Source organism: Dama dama, chromosome 22 (genome assembly GCF_033118175.1).
Source record: "Dama dama isolate Ldn47 chromosome 22, ASM3311817v1, whole genome shotgun sequence".
Taxonomy (NCBI): domain Eukaryota; kingdom Metazoa; phylum Chordata; class Mammalia; order Artiodactyla; family Cervidae; genus Dama; species Dama dama.
In genome coordinates, this window is record NC_083702.1 from 43,571,146 (window position 1) to 43,588,283 (window position 17,138).

Consider the following 17,138-nt stretch of genomic DNA (forward strand, 5'->3'; position numbering starts at 1 on the left):
GAGACTTTACCCAACCTATTCCCTAGGCTGGGGGTGCAGGCCTCCACCTCACCTTCCTTCCCAAAGTCCCCGCTCCGATGCCACCTCCTCCAGGAAGCCTTCCTGGTACTCCCAACAAAGTTAGTGCTCGCAGGCACTTGTGTCATGTTGGAATGTGAGGGTTGGTTCACCCTTCCCGATTCCCCCTTTCCTGGAGTTCTGGGCTGCCCTTCTCTCATGCCGAGATCCCCAAGCCTACTTGGGCCTGGCACAGCCATATCTCCCTACAGGGCTGCCAACCAGAGTGAGCATCACATTACAAATATGAGCCTACTCTTCCCTGCTTAAACTTTAACTGCTTTACCTTGCACTTAGGAGAAAGTCCAAACTTCTAGTCCTGTCTGCCTCCAAAGTTCTGAACACCCTACTGGCTTCCCCAGCCCCCTCTCCTGGGCTGTTTCCTTTCCACACTGGCCTCTAGTCCATTTCTAGAATGGTCCAAGATGTCTTCTGCTCTTAGCCTTCATGCAGGCTGTTTCTGCTGGAATGATTTTCCCTGTCTGCTTTAGGGCTCATCTGGGAAGTCACCTCTTCAGGGAGAACTTCCAGGAACCTGAACTCTAAATACGTCACCCTCTCTCTGCTATTCTCTCCCAGATCCCTGTACTTTTGCTTTAGAGCATTGAGAACTATTATAGCTCCGTATTTGTCTATATTTTTATGTCTGACAACTGTCTTCCCAGGTAGTGCAGTGCCTAGCATGTTGCAAGTGCTCACCCAACATACAGGGAATGAATATGATTTTGTGGCCCTTCTAACATGTATGGCTATAGAATTCTGAAGGGAGCGCTCCCAAGAGAGCCACACCTACTTGTCACACACACACACACACACATTCACATTCACTCATGCATCACAGATGCAAAGTAGAAAGCAGCAGGAAGAGGATATGGATGATGGAGAAGACATGCCTTCTGGCGTCACAGAACGGGCCCTTCTGGCCCGCTCTGTCCCAAACCCAAGCTGAATTAAGACTCCCAGGGCTGGGACGAGGCTCTGTGGGGACAGAGCCAGCCCAGTGGAGCCTGGAACCAAGATCTCCCAACTGTAGTTCTTCTGTTGTTTCCCAGACACAGAGACTGGGGATGAGTCATTCTTAGGATCCCAAGAGCTGTCTGGCTTACAAATGAAGGGCAGCTGGCAGCCTCAAGCCCTTCCTGTGAACCTCGTCCCCACTCTACCCAGCCATCCCAAGGGACCTTCTCCCCTAAATAGAGTTTGCCCTGGGCCCGGCACTACAACCCTGACCCAATGAGGATCTGCCTCTCCTCCTGCAGCCTGGCCAGGGCCAAGGGCTCTTCAGAAATCAAGATTCTTTATGGACTCCTTGGGAAGCAGGAACAACGTTGAAGGACAGAAGAGAAGAAAGGAGAAAAATGGAGGGATATACCCAATCAGCTATTTATCAAACAGGGCATTTGGAATACAGAAATAAACATGGCAGGGTGAACCCAAGTCAAAATTTCCCACCCTACTCCAGGCATATAAAAGCTGCAAGATAATATATCTTTAAGTATTTTAAACATATAGAGTCCAGCTCAAAAGCAAGAAAGTGTAATCTTCAGATTCTAAAAGAAGGGAACCTATACCAGTGAGAGGCACCCCACACCCAGTGGGAAAACCAAGGGTAGAAATAGGCTCATAGGGGTAAGATCTTAATGCGTAATCGGGGACTGAAAGTGTGAAAGTGTTAGTCACCCAGTCCTGTCCAACTCTTTGTGACCCCATGGACTGTAGCCTGCCAGGCTCCTCTGTCCATGAAATTCTCCAAGCAAAATTACTGGAGTGGGTTGCCATTACCTTCTCCAGGAGTTTTTCCCGACTCAGGCATCAAACCCATTTCTCCTGCATTGCAGGCAGATTCTTTACTGTCTGAGGCATCAGGGACTAGCCACCAGTCTGGGACTAGGTTCAGGCTCTAAGTCCTGTTCTGCTGGCAGGAAATCAAATCTGTACTCCCAGTGTGAAGCTGGGTGTCAGAACTGATTAAAGCAATAGAACATCTCCGCTATCAGCCTGGGCTCACTGCAGGAGCTGAGATACTCTCCCAGGACATGGGCAGAATGAGAGATACATATACAAGATCAGAGCCTCAAGCATAAAATATGCGCTGGTGTCAGACCCAGATCTAAGCTACCCATGCAGTATAGACATTCCAAGATGAAGAATTAACATCAAAATACTTTGGATGCCATGAGCTTGCAAGGCAATAACAAAACTTCCCTATAGACTCATAGACCAAAATTGCAAATTGTGGAAAGAACCTCTCCACTATGAAAAATAGCTTATAGACTCAGCATACCAAAGAATTCACACCCAAAGAACTAGAAATAATATAAATGATGACTCTGTTCCAGTCATAGTGACTCAGGGTTCCCCATCTGGAGGATGAAACCAAATGAGCAGTAACAGGACAGGGTCGCGGGTGGCAGATGTCTGTGAGTTCCAAGAGGTATAAGCACCTAGCTGGGGCTGGGGACCAGGAGGACACTGGCTTGCAGCTGGTCAGGAAAAACAGAAGTGACAATGATTTTAGCAACAAAGTATGACCTAGCACTGGCATACGAGTGTATCATCACATGCACTTAGTTGAAAACATATATAAACATGTTTATAAACATATATGAGTCTGTGTAGACAAGTGTGAGGGTATTTATATTGTATATATTAAGAACATGCAATGTGTACAGAAGTGACATTGTAAGTTTGAGAAGACATATTTATTTATTATTGAAGCATAATTTATTTGCAATATTGTGCTAGTTTCTGGTATAGAAAGTGATCCAGATATATTATATATATATATGTAAATATCCATATATATGTATTCTTTTTCAGGCTTTTTCCACTATAGATTATTGCAAGGTTTTGAATACAGTTTCATGCGTTATACAGTAGGTTCTTGTTCTTGATCTGACTTATATACAGTAGTGTGTATCTGTTGGGCTTCCCAGGTGGTACTAGTGGTAAAGAACCCACCTGCCAATACAGGAGACATAAGACTCTTGATCCCTGAGTCGGGAAGATCCCCTGGAGGAGGGCAAGGAAACCCACTCTAGTATTCTTTCCTGGAGAATCCCCAGGCAGAGGAGCCTGGCAGCATACAGTCCACAGGGTCTCAAAGAGTCAGACATGACTGAAGGGATTTGGCACACATGCACGTATATCTGTTAACCCTAGTCTCCTAATTTACACCCCTTTCCCCCTTTGGTAACCATAAATTTGTTTGCTGTGTCTGTGAGTCTGTTTTTGTTTTGTAAATAAGGTCATTGTATCATTATTTTAGATTCCACACATAAGCCATACCACGTGGTATTTGTCTTTCTCTGTCTAACTTACTTCACTTAGTATAACAATCTCTAGGTCCATCCATCTTGCTGAAAATCGCATTTTTTTTCATTATTTTTTATCACTGAGCAATAATATTCCATTGTGTTCCCCCAGGCGGCTCAGTGGTAAAGAATCCACCTGCCAATGAAGGAGATGTAGAAGACATCTTTGATCTCTGATCATCTCTGATGATCTCTGATCAAAGATCATCTTTGATCTCCGGGTCAGGAAGATCCTCTGGAGAAGGAAATGGCAACCCACTCCAGCATTCTTGTTTGGAGAATCTCGTGGACCGAGGAGCCTGGGAGACTACAGTCCATAGGGTTGCAAAGAGTCAGACACAACTGAGCAACTGAGCATGCACGCAATATTCCATTGGGGGTGTGTGGGTGTGTGATCTCACATCTTTATCCATTCATTTGTCAATGGACATTTAGGTTGCTTTCATGTCTAGCTACTGTAAATACTGTTACTATGAACACTTGGGTGATTGTATCTTTTCAAGTTAGAGTTTTCCTCTTTTCCGGATATATGCCCAGGAGTGGTGTTGCTGGATCATATGGTAACTCCATTTTTAGCCATTTAAGGAACCTCCATCCTTTTCTCCACAGTGGCTGCAGAGAGGCTATATTGAAATGCTGGAATCTGAGTGGGCACAAACCGAGCATAAACATGAATATATCCATGGCACATGAACTTGAGCAAGTGAATATGTCCTTTTTCATCCTTTTATCTGTGAAATAGGCTTACCAAATAGGGTTGTAGTAAAACTTAATGAGAAAAAATGCATGAAAAGTGCCTAGATACGGGAATATCTAAATCTTGTGCCAAGTTTTCAGTGTGTTTGTGTGTGTGTTGTGTGTTGTGTGTGTGTGTGTGTGCAGGGTAGGATAAGCCCTCAATTTCACCTTCCCGGGTTTCTCAAGATCTTCCTTTCCCATCCCCAGCCCCCTCCACCCCAAAAAGCCTCCTGGGGACCTGACTCAGCCACTGGGCAGCTGCCTGTGCCTCGGGGCAGCGGTCCAGGGTTGTCCAGGGGGGCTGCAGTGGGCCAGCTCTTCCCCTCCCCAACTCCTTCTCTCCCTTTCTTCTGCCCATAATTCTGCTGAATCTGGCTATTTTCTCTGGCTCCTCATACACAGAACCCTGCTGCTAATTTTATGCCCGAGCTCTGAAACAGTGTAATTTGAGGCCAGACACTCTGTCAGCAGCAGGCCCTGGTCCTGCTGCTGCTGTGATTCCTGTGTCCCTCAGCACCCCCACTGGTTCCTGCTGCTACTGTGGTGAGAGAATGAGGCCGAGGAATTGCCAGGAAGAGAAGCCAAACCCTTCACATGTTGCAGGCGGCAAATTTGTATTGAGTCTTTCTGAGTAGGTACAAAGAAATGCCTGAAGTGACCTCTTGCATCTTGTGAGCTGACTTACGATAACCTCCCCTCTCCACAGCCTGTGGGAAAAACTCACGCACAAGCTATTCAACTGTCCGAGTTGGTAGCTCTTGGTCCAGGCAGTAACGCTCACATGTTTTACTCACAGAAGCAAGTCTGCAGGCCCTCCCTTCCCACCAGGTTACTTTGAATGTACACCCAAACCTAACAGCTCAGGGGTTTGAGGCCAAGAGGTCAGGAGGAAGAAAACTGCGAGGGTCAGTAGGAAGCAAATGACAGTAAAGTGACATTCTGATAGTAAAGTGCCAAAGAGAATGCTGAAAAATAAAGAGGCTCAAGGACTCAAAAACAAATGCTAGGGTCTTTTCTGGTGGTCTAGTGGTTAGGAATCCAGCTGCCAATGCAGGGGACACAGGTTCGAGCCCTGGTCCAGGAAGATCCCACATAGTGTGAGGCAAGTAAGCCTGGGTGCGGCCACTACTGAGCCTGCATCCTAGATCCTCAGTTACTGCAGCCCCCACCCCCAGAGCCCGCGCTCCGCCACGGGAGAAGCCGCCGCAGTGAGCAGCCCAAGCACCAAGAGGAAGAGCAGCCCCTCTTCGCTGCAACTGGACAAAGCCCTTGCACAGCAATGCAGACCCAGCACAGCAGTAAACAAAGAAAGAAGAAAAAAATGGAAGACACTGAAGCTATATATTAAAAAAAAAAAAAAAAACAAAATAAAAACACCAGGGGCCACCCAGAGAAGGGGCATCGCTGCATTATGAAGGTATACTAAGATCCATTCAATAGGCTTCCCCGGAGGCTCAGTGGTAAAGAATCTGCCTGCAATTCGGGAGAGGAAGTTTGGCTCTTCCGCTCAGGAAGATCCCCTGGAGGAGGAAATGGCAACCCACTCCAGTATTCTTGCCTGAAGAATTCCATGGACAAAGGAGCCTTGGCGGGCTACAGTCCCTAAGGTCACAAAGAGTCAGACAGGACTGAAGTGACTCAGCACGCGTGTATGCACTAATATCCATTTATAACCATGTCTCCAAGGAAAGGTTCAATACTCTCAGAACATACCTGAGGGCTGCCAGTCCTGAATGAAGACTAGATCTTAATGTCACAAAATGCACAGCAGTTTTCAAACCTTTCTCACTCAAGTGCTGCAGGTCTGCAAGATAAAATGAAGAAGCCCACCTCTGAGGAGCTGTTTATCAGGACTAAGAGCTCCAGTGGCAGAAACAGGAGCATGATGATGATCAGAGGCTGGGGCAGGACTGGGAGATGGCCCTGGAGCCCATCTTACAGGAAGTCAGCAAGTGCCCACCGCCTGGAATAATGACTCTCCTAAGGAAGAGAAGGAAAATCCCAGATTAGACTGAGCAAGGTTCCTGGGGATCCCTCACGTACTGAATTCCCCAATCCTGACCCACATGTGTCTCTCTTTGTAATTTATGAGGGGAACCTCACTGACCTCCTCTCTGAGCCATAAATAGCCACCCTGGCAGGCCCCAGAAAGCAGCATTTGAAGACAAGAAGGGTGTGGATGAAGCCAACTAGACAGCAAGCTCCCTGAAGGCAGAAGGGTCCTGCCCGCCTCTGGGATGTCTCAGCACTCAGCAGAGCTGGGTCTGGAACTTAGGTACACTGGCTCTGACACACCTGAGTTATGTAACCTCTCTGACCATCAGTTTCCTTGTTCATTTTTCTAAATGGAGATGATTATACCTGTTTCATAGGATTATTGCCTTATTCATTTCTCAAAATGTAGTGAGCACTTACTATGTCCCAGACACCTACTCTGTGCCCAGCTTCAATGAAAGCCATTGTTCTCATGAAACCTTCTGTAGATGGGTTAAATAAGTTGGTGAATGCCAAGTACTCAGTATAATGCCTGCCACGTGGAAGATGGACAGTAAATTATTGATGTTAATGTTATTATTGATGATAATTTCCTTGATACGGTTTGGTCCCTTCTTGGTCTATCTCCCCCCTGCACACTTCACTCTCCTCTGACTTAAAACTTATTACATCAAATTCTATTTTTCCCCCATGTATATCATCCACTGTCACTGCACTTGAGTTGTGGAAACTGCTCTGTACCTAATCAAAACCATTGATGGAAATTGACCACCAGGGGACGCTGCGACCCAGAAGCCCAGTCCCCACTCTGCAGCGCCACCTGGAGGAGGAAATATAATAAGTCACAAGCTAAAGGACCGGTCCAAAAAGAGGGTCAGACAGTGAGAGCCAGCTTGGCAAAGGGCTGCTTGCTGAACTCCACAGCCAAATCTCTACACGGCCTCATCAGCCAGAATCTGAGCAGGATGCATGAGAAGAAGCCCCCTGAGGCTTAAGGATCTGGAATCTTCTCCCCTTTGATCACAAATATGATAATGGCTAAGATACTCAGAGTTTACTGTCTAACCAACCATCCACCACAAAATTGCGAGTATGAGTTAGCACTTTCAATGCCTAACTACAGTGCTTGGCTCAAAGTCCATCTCAATGTATGTTGGCTCTGATTATTGTTACTTAATCCTCATTCCAACCCCTATATCATTATTTTCCCTCTGCTCTTGAGATAAGGAAACTGAGGCTGTATGGGATTAGGAGACTGAACCAAAGTGACTTAGTGGATGAGTGATGAAGTAAGATTTTGACCTTAAATCTGGCTGATTTCAAACCCACACTGTCAATAAATGTGCTGGACTGGCTCATTCATTCATATATTCACTTCACAAGCATTTAGCATCTCTTCTATATAGGTGGAAAGGATATGGAGATGAATCTGGCCCAGTGGTTGCCTTCAGGGAATTCACACCATTGTTGAAGTACACACGTATGCATGTGTGCATACACACAAGCACACACATGCATGCATATGCACCTGCACACAAGTGAACATACACAGACGGTGCACCCACACACGCATGGAGACACGCACACACATGCGTGCATGCCCACATATATACATATGCATTCAGAGCAAAGCACAGGTTGGGGAGAAATCAGGAGATACATGTTAAGAATCCAGCTTCCCTGATTCTGCGCCCAATGCTGTCTTCAGCCTCCAGGGGATTTCAAACACAGATGTCTCCAGGGGCCTGGCAGGTATCTTCAGTGGCGGCTGGAGCCTGGATGGAAAGCTCAAGGGGGTGGGGCAAACTGTGGCTTAGGGTCTGCCTTCCACGCCATCACCTCTGGCACAGGACTGCAAAGACTCTAAGCATTCTAAATGTGAACCTGGCCTTCCAGCTCGCCATGAAGTTCTACTGGTCAAGGCAGAAGAACAGAACTGTCTTGTTAGCAGTTTGCTGGCTCGCTCTGCAGTCATAAGAACTTAAACACACAGTACATGGGCCTCCATTTGTCCTACTGCTCCAGTCCCCGTAGTGCTGGTGTCAGTAAGCAAGGCATAGGGACTTGTAGGTCCCAGTAATCCTCTGGATGTCATTCAAAAAGGAAAGAGAATCCATGAGAGTGTTTAAATAAAGAGTGATGTAATCTGATTAATGTTTTAAAAAGATCCCTTTGTCTGCTGCTCAAACGGAGGCTCCCAGGAGGTGGTATTAGGAGTAAATAGACTATGTGCCCCATTCTAATAGCATTTTAAGAATTGGCTTTATTGAGGTATAATTTACATATGATAAAACTCACCAACTTAGGGACTTGCCTGGTGGTCCAGTAGTTTAGAATCTGCCTTATAATGCAAGGGACACAGGTTTGATCCCTGGTCAGGGAACTAAGATTACACATGCTGAGCAGCAACTAAACCTATGTGCTTCAACTAGAGGGCCCCTGAGCTACAGCGAAGACCCAGCACAACCTAACGAACAAACAAAACACTCGCCAAGTTCGAGTGTATAATTCAACAAGTTTTGACAATTATGTAATCACTGCATCACAATACAGGAGATTTCCATTATCCCTGAAAAACTCCCAAAGGATCATGCCCTGTTGCCATCAATCTCCTCCGTTCCCCACCCCAGGCCCTGGCAACCACTGATCTGTGTGCTATCATTCCACTTTGCCATTTCTCAAATTTCATATGAATGGGATTAACTACAGAGTATGCAGTCTTCTGTGCCTGGCTCCTTTCACAGGGTATAAGTCATCAGTGTTGATGTGTACATCAGTAATTATTCTTCTTATCACTAAGTAGCAGTCTATAGTAGGAGCATACCATAATTTGGCCTCTATTCACAAGCTGATGGACATCAGGGCTGTTTCCAAGCCTGGGGTTATTAAAACAAAGTTGCTACAAACATTCAAGCACAAGTGCTTGTGAGGACATGAGTTTTCATTTCTCTTGGGTAAATATTTAAGAGGGGGACGCTGGGTCTTTTAGTACTTACATATTTAACTTTATAAGAACACCTCCAAAGTGGTTGCATCATTTTGCATTCCTGGCAGCCAGTGTATTAAGTGGCAGATGTTCAAGGTTCCAGGTCTACGCTGGCTCAGAGATGGGGGCTCCATCTGTAAAGACCAGGGGTCTAAGTGCAGCTATAGCCTCTGGGTTAGTTATTATCTCCTCTCAGCTCCAAACTTACCCTTCTGAGGATTTCCCTGGTGGTCCAGAGGTTAAGACTCCACACTTCCACTGCAGGGGACACAGGTTTGACCCCTGGTCAGGGAACCAAGATCTTGCATGGGGCACAGCCAAAAAACAAAACAAACTAATCTACCCTTCTATGCTCAGCTTTTTGGAGCTGGGGAGTTGGGTCTCCAAACCACTTTTCTGCTTTGCCAGCTGATTCCCAATAGCTTCTGCCAATAGGGGCTACTAGAGGGAGAGGAGGAAGGCATTCAACCCTTCATATGTCTTTACTGTTCCCAGCAGTCTTGCTGCCCTGGAAGCCATAGTTGGTCCCAGTAACCACTGACTCTAGTTTCTAGTTCTTTCCACATTCCCAGAATGAGGTTCCCCACTCCTCAGAGGTCTGAAGTTCTGAGTCCCAGCTCCCTGAGAACCCTTCTCCAAGCTTCTAAGACACCAGCCCCAGCTGGGCACCAACACTCCCTCCACCAGCTCCCTCTTGCAGGCTTCTAAGTCAGGACAACCCCACCCTCTTCCTCCTATTCCCACGGCTATAGGAAGCAGTTACTATCTGGTTACCTCAGTGTCTCCTTTTGCCTTTTCAGTCTTCTGAGATCCGTTCAACCAATCCCCTATATTAAATTCTGACTGTTAAAATAATTTGTCTGCTCTTCCCGCAATACTCAGGCAGCCTCACAGGCCACAAGTCTAGCTCCCAGCTAGATTGTCTCCAGGGAAGCAGGATGGTCAGGCAGAAGGAGGCTCACACCTGGAGCAAAAGACAGTCCCTCAGACAACTCACCTAACCACTCTTACCATCAGCTTATCTGTTAAAAAAAAAAACAACACCCAGCTGGAGCCTGATCTAATCAAGGGTTCAATAAATATTTGAGGAAGAAAATGGGAGAAGGAGACATTTTATATCACAAACACCTGCTCAAGTTGGGCATGTTACAGATTTTATTCCAAGACCCTCCAGGGAATACAAATTCCTCTCCCTCCTCACTCTGTTCTTGACTAGAGAATGCTCTAGAATCCATTTTCCTCTTCTTCCTTTGGTAACGAAGTCCATAAGAAGTTGGACTGGACTCATGGCCCTCAGGTAAAGGTACCATTTCCCAATCTATCTTGCAGCTACACGTGACCATGTGACCAACAGCCCGTCAGCGGGATGGGAGGGGAAGCTACGGGCACAACTTCCAGGCTGTACCCTCAAAGGAAGAAGGCGCGTCCTTCGCCTTGCTCCTCCCCTTCCTGCTAGCTGAATAGGCCCGGGGTGGAGAACGAACGGGTGAGGGCACTTGGGTCTGTCACCAGACTGCACAGCTTACATTCAGATTGTTCATGGGAAAGAAAGAAACCTCTGTTGTGTTCAAGCCACTGAGATTTTGACCTTCGTTGCAGCAACGAAGTCTGTGTTCTAGGGCAGTGTTAGCAAACGTGTTTAGTGAAGGGCCAGATAGTAAATATTTTAAGCTTTGCAGGGCGCCGGTGTCCAGCGGTCACAACTACTGGATTCTGCTGTCACAGCATGAAAGCAGTCATAAACAATAAATAATTGAATGGGTGTGGCTGACTTCCAATACAACTTTATTTACAAAAATAGGTCGCAGACGTGGCCCTCGGCCCGTACTTGCAGATCCCTGCACCAGACTTAGGAGCCAAGAGTGTCCATGCTAACAGTTCACAGAGGGAGAGCCAAGGAGCGCTCAGGTGGAGATGAGGCTGAGCAGCTGCCCGAGTGCGTGGCCTCCCCGACCCAAACCCCCTCCTCCCTGGGCAGGCTACTGCTCTTTCTTGTCGCCACCATCGTCTCACTGCCTCTAATGGAACTCTGCCCCGGAAGGAAGGCCTCCTCTGATGGTGGTTTGCACAGCCTGGCCATGTTGGAAATTCACATTTCTTTTTAATGATTCCATTTCTTTTCACATTTTTTTTATTGAGGTAGAATTGATTTATGACATTATATAAGTTTCAGGTGTACAACATAGTGATTCACGATTTTTAAAAGTTATCCTCCACTTATAGTTATTTTAAGTTATGGGCTATATTACCTGTGTTGTACAATATATTGTTGTTTAGTCACTAATTCGTGTCCAACCCTTGCGACCCCCATGGACTGTCTGCCAGTCTCGTCTGTCCATGGGATTTTCCAGGCAAGAATACTGGAGTGGGTTGCCATTTCCTTCTCCAGGGGATCTTCCTGACCCAGAGATTGAACCCAAGTCTCTAGCATTGGCAGCAGATTCTTTATAGTATTTTGTACTCTTCATACCCTACCTCTATCTTGCTCCTCCTCCTCCCCTTGAACTTGACTTTCTTGAAGGCACCAAAAGGGGAGCCTCCCTCACCCAGGCTCTCCCTCCAGCCCGAGCACCCATGGCATGTTTTCTTCATGCTTCCTACAGATCACCTTGGCCTCTCTCCTTGCCTTCTTCCCACATCCCTCCCACCGCTGTGATTCTGTGGCTTTTCCTCATTCTCGTAATTCTTTGCATCACCTAAGCTGGTCAAAGACTGGGCAGCCTCTCTCCCAGCTCCTGGGAGTTGCCGGTCTCTGTGAGAGCACCTTCTAGACTTCCATCTCTTCCTGCTGAGGATTATGTACCATGAACACATTTAGGTCAAGGACTGTGTCATACTCATCTATGAGTCTCCAAAGTCCAATGTCCAAAGCAGGACCAACAGGAGTCATGGGAGGGAGGATGTGAGGAAGGGGGCAATCAGATGCAGGCCAAGGAGACCACTGGGGCTGGGCATCCGGTCCCAGGAACTCCCCACTCCCTGGGCCAGGCTGGGACCCTGGTGACTGAGGTAATATGTCTCCTCCACCTCAAGGCTCCACCTTCTGTGCTAAAGGAAGCTCTTCCTCTCTCCCAGGCCACAATGTGCAAGAGCTTCCCAGAGCACCCCACCTCCCGGACACGCAACCCAGGAACTGGACAGCTTTGCAACATGAGGTCTGAGAAATTCCATAACCGCCCTTCCATCCTCTTACTCTTTGGTGACCTACTCCCATCCCTGATGGAACCTCCTACCACGGTGACCAGTGGTACCGTTGGTGCGTCCACTCCATGCCTTCTGTGGCACCCGTTCTCCAGCCTTGGCCTCTTCTGATGCCCACGAAGTTGCCTTTGTGCCCGGGCACCACCTCTCTGGCATCTCCTCCTATGAGTCTGGGGGCTCCATCCCAGGCTCTTTGCCATCTGCTTCCTCAGCCCCCTTCTCACCGTCCGTGCTCTCTCTGGCTGTGGGTTCATCTACTCCCTGCCTCCAGGACCTGTGCATGCTGGTGGTTCCCCCGACTCTCCTCAGTTTCAGGCCTGTGAGTCCCAGTGCCTCCTGGACATTCCATCTAGGTGCCCCCAGCTCCTCAAAGGTGGCCTCCCTCTCTCTTCACAGTGGATCCTCCTCACACATTCTGTCTCCGAATTCACCAAAGCCAGAAACTTGGGAGTCACTGTGGCCTTCTCATCCCCCTCTAGCTGCTATATCTTACTGGGTGGGAATGTATTTTACTGGCCAAGTTCCCTCCAACTTCCCCCACCTCTCTATCTCTACAGCCTGGACCTTACTATAGTTTTAAAATTTTATTTATTTTTGACAGTGCTGGGTCTTCATTGCTGCATGCAGGCTTTCTCTAGTTGCAGAGAGCAGAGGCTACTCTCTAGTTGTGGTGCGTGGGGCTCGTGGGCATTCCGGCTTCCGTAGTTGCAGCTCCTGGTCTCTAGAGCACAGGCCCTGTAGTTGTGGTACACCTGCTTAGTTGTCCCTGGGGCATGTGGAATCTTCCCAGACCAGGGACTGAACCTATGTCCCCTGCATTGGCGGGCAGATTCTTAACCACTGGACCATCAGGGAAGTCCCCAGTCTGGTCTTAATTCAGACTTCCCTCCTGTCTGGCCTGAGTTATTTCAACAGCTGCCTAACTGGTCTTCCTCCATCTCAGCCCTGCAGTTTATCATCCACACTGGCTCCAGGGAGGCCTTCCCTAAATATATCTGACTCTCAGTCTTCCAATCCTTCTGGCTCTCAGGACACTGAGCCCAGATCGCTTCCATTCAAGCCAGGCTCCATCCAGCCCAACTCAGGCCTCACTCCCGTCCTCGCCTAATTCCAGTTTACGTTGCAGGTTGGTCCCCGATCTTGTCTACAGCTTCTCTGCTTGACCAGCTCCTGTTTCTACTGACTCTGTGCCACCCGCGGAAAGGTGCTGCAAGGATGAGCAGTGTCTCCTCTAGTCTTCTGCAGCCACACCTTTCCACCCCGACCCCAGGGCCCTGCGGTGTCCCATATGGGGCAGTTTCTGCCCTCATCGCCCTCAGACTGCAGTGACAGTCTTCCAGGAAGGTTGGAAGGCACGGGCATGACTGGAGGGGGTAGGGGGCTGCTTGCCAGCTCTCTGTCCTGGGCCGGACGCACGGCCCCCTGCAGGAATCTTCTCCCATATGTGACCCCTCTTTTCCAACTCTCCTCCCTATTTAGTGACTCTGACTGCACCTGTTACTTCTTCTCATCCCTCTGTCACCATGTGAACAAAAGATGTAGACATTTATTTCACAACAAAAAAGAAAATTATGAAGCCCTTGCCCCGTCTTTCTCATCCCCAAAGGAACTACTTAAACCCTTTTCATTATTTCCTTTAAGTGTCTCTATATTTCTAAATAAAAAGCTTATATTTCTATTTTTGATGGACCTAGAGATTATTATTCTAAGTGAAGGAAGCCAGAGAAAGACAAATATCATATGATATCACTTATATGTGGAATCTTAAAAAAATGATACAAATGAACTTATTTGTAAAACAGAAATAGACTCCAGACTTAGAAAACAAACTTACGGTAACCAAAGGGGAAAGGCAAGGGGGAGGGAGAAATTAGGAGGTTTGGATTAACATACCACTATATATAAAATAGATAGTCAACAAGGATTTTCAATGTATTAAAACTTTTTTTAAGTTTGGAAGCTTTGGGGACCTTCTCTTTGTCGCTGGTCTTCTGAGGCTATATGATGATGTTTGTGGTATGGATTATTTATTGCTCACTTTACTAGTTCCACACAAACCAACTCAATCTGGAGACTCACAATCTTTGGTTTGTGGAAACTTTCTTTAATTATTTATTTGATAATGTTCTCTGCTCTCTCTCTTTAATTTCTCTAAGTCAAATGTTATACCTCCTGGATTGTTTTTCTAAGTCTGTTTTTCCCTCTCATATGTTCCATCTCCAATTTTTCCTATTATACCCTAAAGATATTTCTGTGACTTGTTTTCCAAAACTACTACTGAAATTCTTATTTTGGCTACCTTTGGTTAAATTTCAAGTTTTCTCTTTTGTGCTCTGATTGTTCAGTGGTCACTGCTTCCTATTCTGGTTTTATGAGTTGTCTATCTGTCAGCTTTTGCTGTGTAACAACCACAAAAATCACAGTGGCCCACAACAGTAAGCTATGTATTTATTTGACTGCTTCTGGTCTTACTCGTGATACATGGGATCTTCACTGTGGCATATGGGATTTAGTTTCCTGACCAGGGATTGAACCCTGGTCCCCTGCTTTGAAAGCGTGGACAATTAGCCACTGAACCATCAGTGAAGTTGAACAATATATTTTTGCTGGTGCCCTGTGGCTTGACTGGAGTCATTCTGATACAATGATTCTTTTCTTTCTTTCTTTCTTTCTTTTTTTTTGGCAGCACCACGCAGCTTGTGGGATCTTAGTTCTCCAATCAAAGATCAAATACCAGTCCTTGCCTGTGAAAGTGCAGAATCCTAACTATTGGAATGCCAGGGATTCCCCAATGATTCATTCTGGAATCCAATCTAGTGGGACAACATTTCTTTCCATTTCTTTTATCATTTTAGTTTGATGTCTCTTTTTCACGTGGATGGCTTTCCTCAATTGCCTGATGCTCTTTGGTTGTTCATTAACATTTAAGACAAACACACCGATAAGGTTGATCAGGAGCTCTGCAAGGGTGGGCAATTGCATGTGGACTGACAGGTGTCTATTTGGGTGCTGGGACAGGGAGGCAACTATCTTGTTGGGAATACTCATAAAGATAGCATGCCTAAGTCTTTTTCTCTAGTAAATTTTCCAGTAACATCCTTGCAGCTGACCTTCTATGTTTGGAATGTGGGAGTGGGCAAGGGTGGATTGGGGGTGGTAGGATCAAGAGGATGTTCTGACCATTTGGAAAGCAAATTTCCAATTAATACCATTTTCAGTCCCAGGTTTTGTCCCTGGCCTGTGTCATGCTGGTGGTCTTGGCGCCCCAAAAATCTCCCCTTCATGGCCTCCAGAGAATAAACATCTTTCACAAGGCTCAAGGGTAAGCCCTTGCCTACTGGCTTTTAACTCACCCCATCATCCCCTCCACCTGCACCCCTTAAGTCCTGGACTTTGTTGGGGCTCACTCATTTTCTTCTCACTGGAGTTCCCTTCTGTGTACTGTGGTTTCTGCTGCCTTCTAAATATGTTACCATCATTCCAAACAAATCCCTCTTCTAAAGTGTGTTGCAATCTCTCGACTCTTGATGCCCCCTTTCTAGTCCCTTTGTCCTTGTGGGATTATACTGTTTATATTTTTTCTCTATAATGACAGCTTGTGCTCAGGAGGGAGGAGAATCCAATGCTGCTACCTTTTTTTTCCTACCAAGTGGTTTATTGCTTTTTGTGTGTATAAGCATCTTTCACACAGACTATGCCTGGAGGACTTCTTCTTTCTAGCAACAACACAAAAATTAATCAAAGTATTTCCCTAAACTAAGAGGTCACCTGCTACTAACTCCTCCAGGAATGAAGCATAACAGCCACTTTATAAAAATTTGGGATACATATTTTTTTTTTCTTTCCTTTGCAGTATTCCTTTCATTTCATAGATGAGGAAACTCCAGCTTGGAGAGGGGGATGAAACTGCCCCCAGTCACAGAGCTGAGCTGGGACTGGAGTTCCATTCTTCTCATTTCAGAGTGCCTGTGGCTTCTCCATCACCCGGTCTGGGGCTCAGAGTGCCCTCCGATGAAGAACACAGGTGCACGGGCCATGAGGTGGCCAGGTGCTTTATCTGGCTCCTTCAGCACTGCTGGCCGCAACAACCCCCATTTTATACAAGGCAACTAAGACTCCCCAGATTGACGTGCCGGCTTCCCTGGTGGCTCAGTGGTAAAGAATCTGGGAGACATGGGTTCGATCCCTGGGTCGGGAACATCCCCTGGAGAAGGAAATGGCAACCCACACCAGTATTCTTGCCTGGAAAATTCCATGGACAGAGGAGCCTGGCGGGCTACAGTCTATGGGGTCACAAGAGTCAGACACAACTGAGCGACGAAACCACTACCGCCACCAGAGTGACACACTCCATGTTCTCAAGGGACAATTCCCCGTCCACAAAGGGCTGACTTCAACCATCTCCTGATGATTCTCTTGCAGACATTTCTTTCTTTTTTTTTTTTTTATTCTCTTGCAGACATTTCTAACTCTCACAAATTCAAAGATGTTTTTCCGACGGACCCAACTTGAGCAGCCAATAAGCACCCGGCACCATGGAGACCATGAAGCAACAGACCCATGGAAGGGGAGTTTCCTTTGGGAGGCCCATCTACCCTGGCCCAAGTGGACCCAGACACCTGGAGAGGCCAAGTACCTGGTCCAAGGTCACAGGCTCCCATCAATCAAGGACGTCTCAATTCACATCCTCCATTCTTAAATGAGGTGACTAAACTGTGTCTCAAAGGCTAATCCAGCTTGCAGACCTATTTGGATGGAGGTCTCGGGTGGTGAATCATGAGCTTGCATGCCCCCCTGCTGTCTGTGTAGTGTGGGCTGGGGAAGGGGGAGGGGAGCAGGTAGGCTAG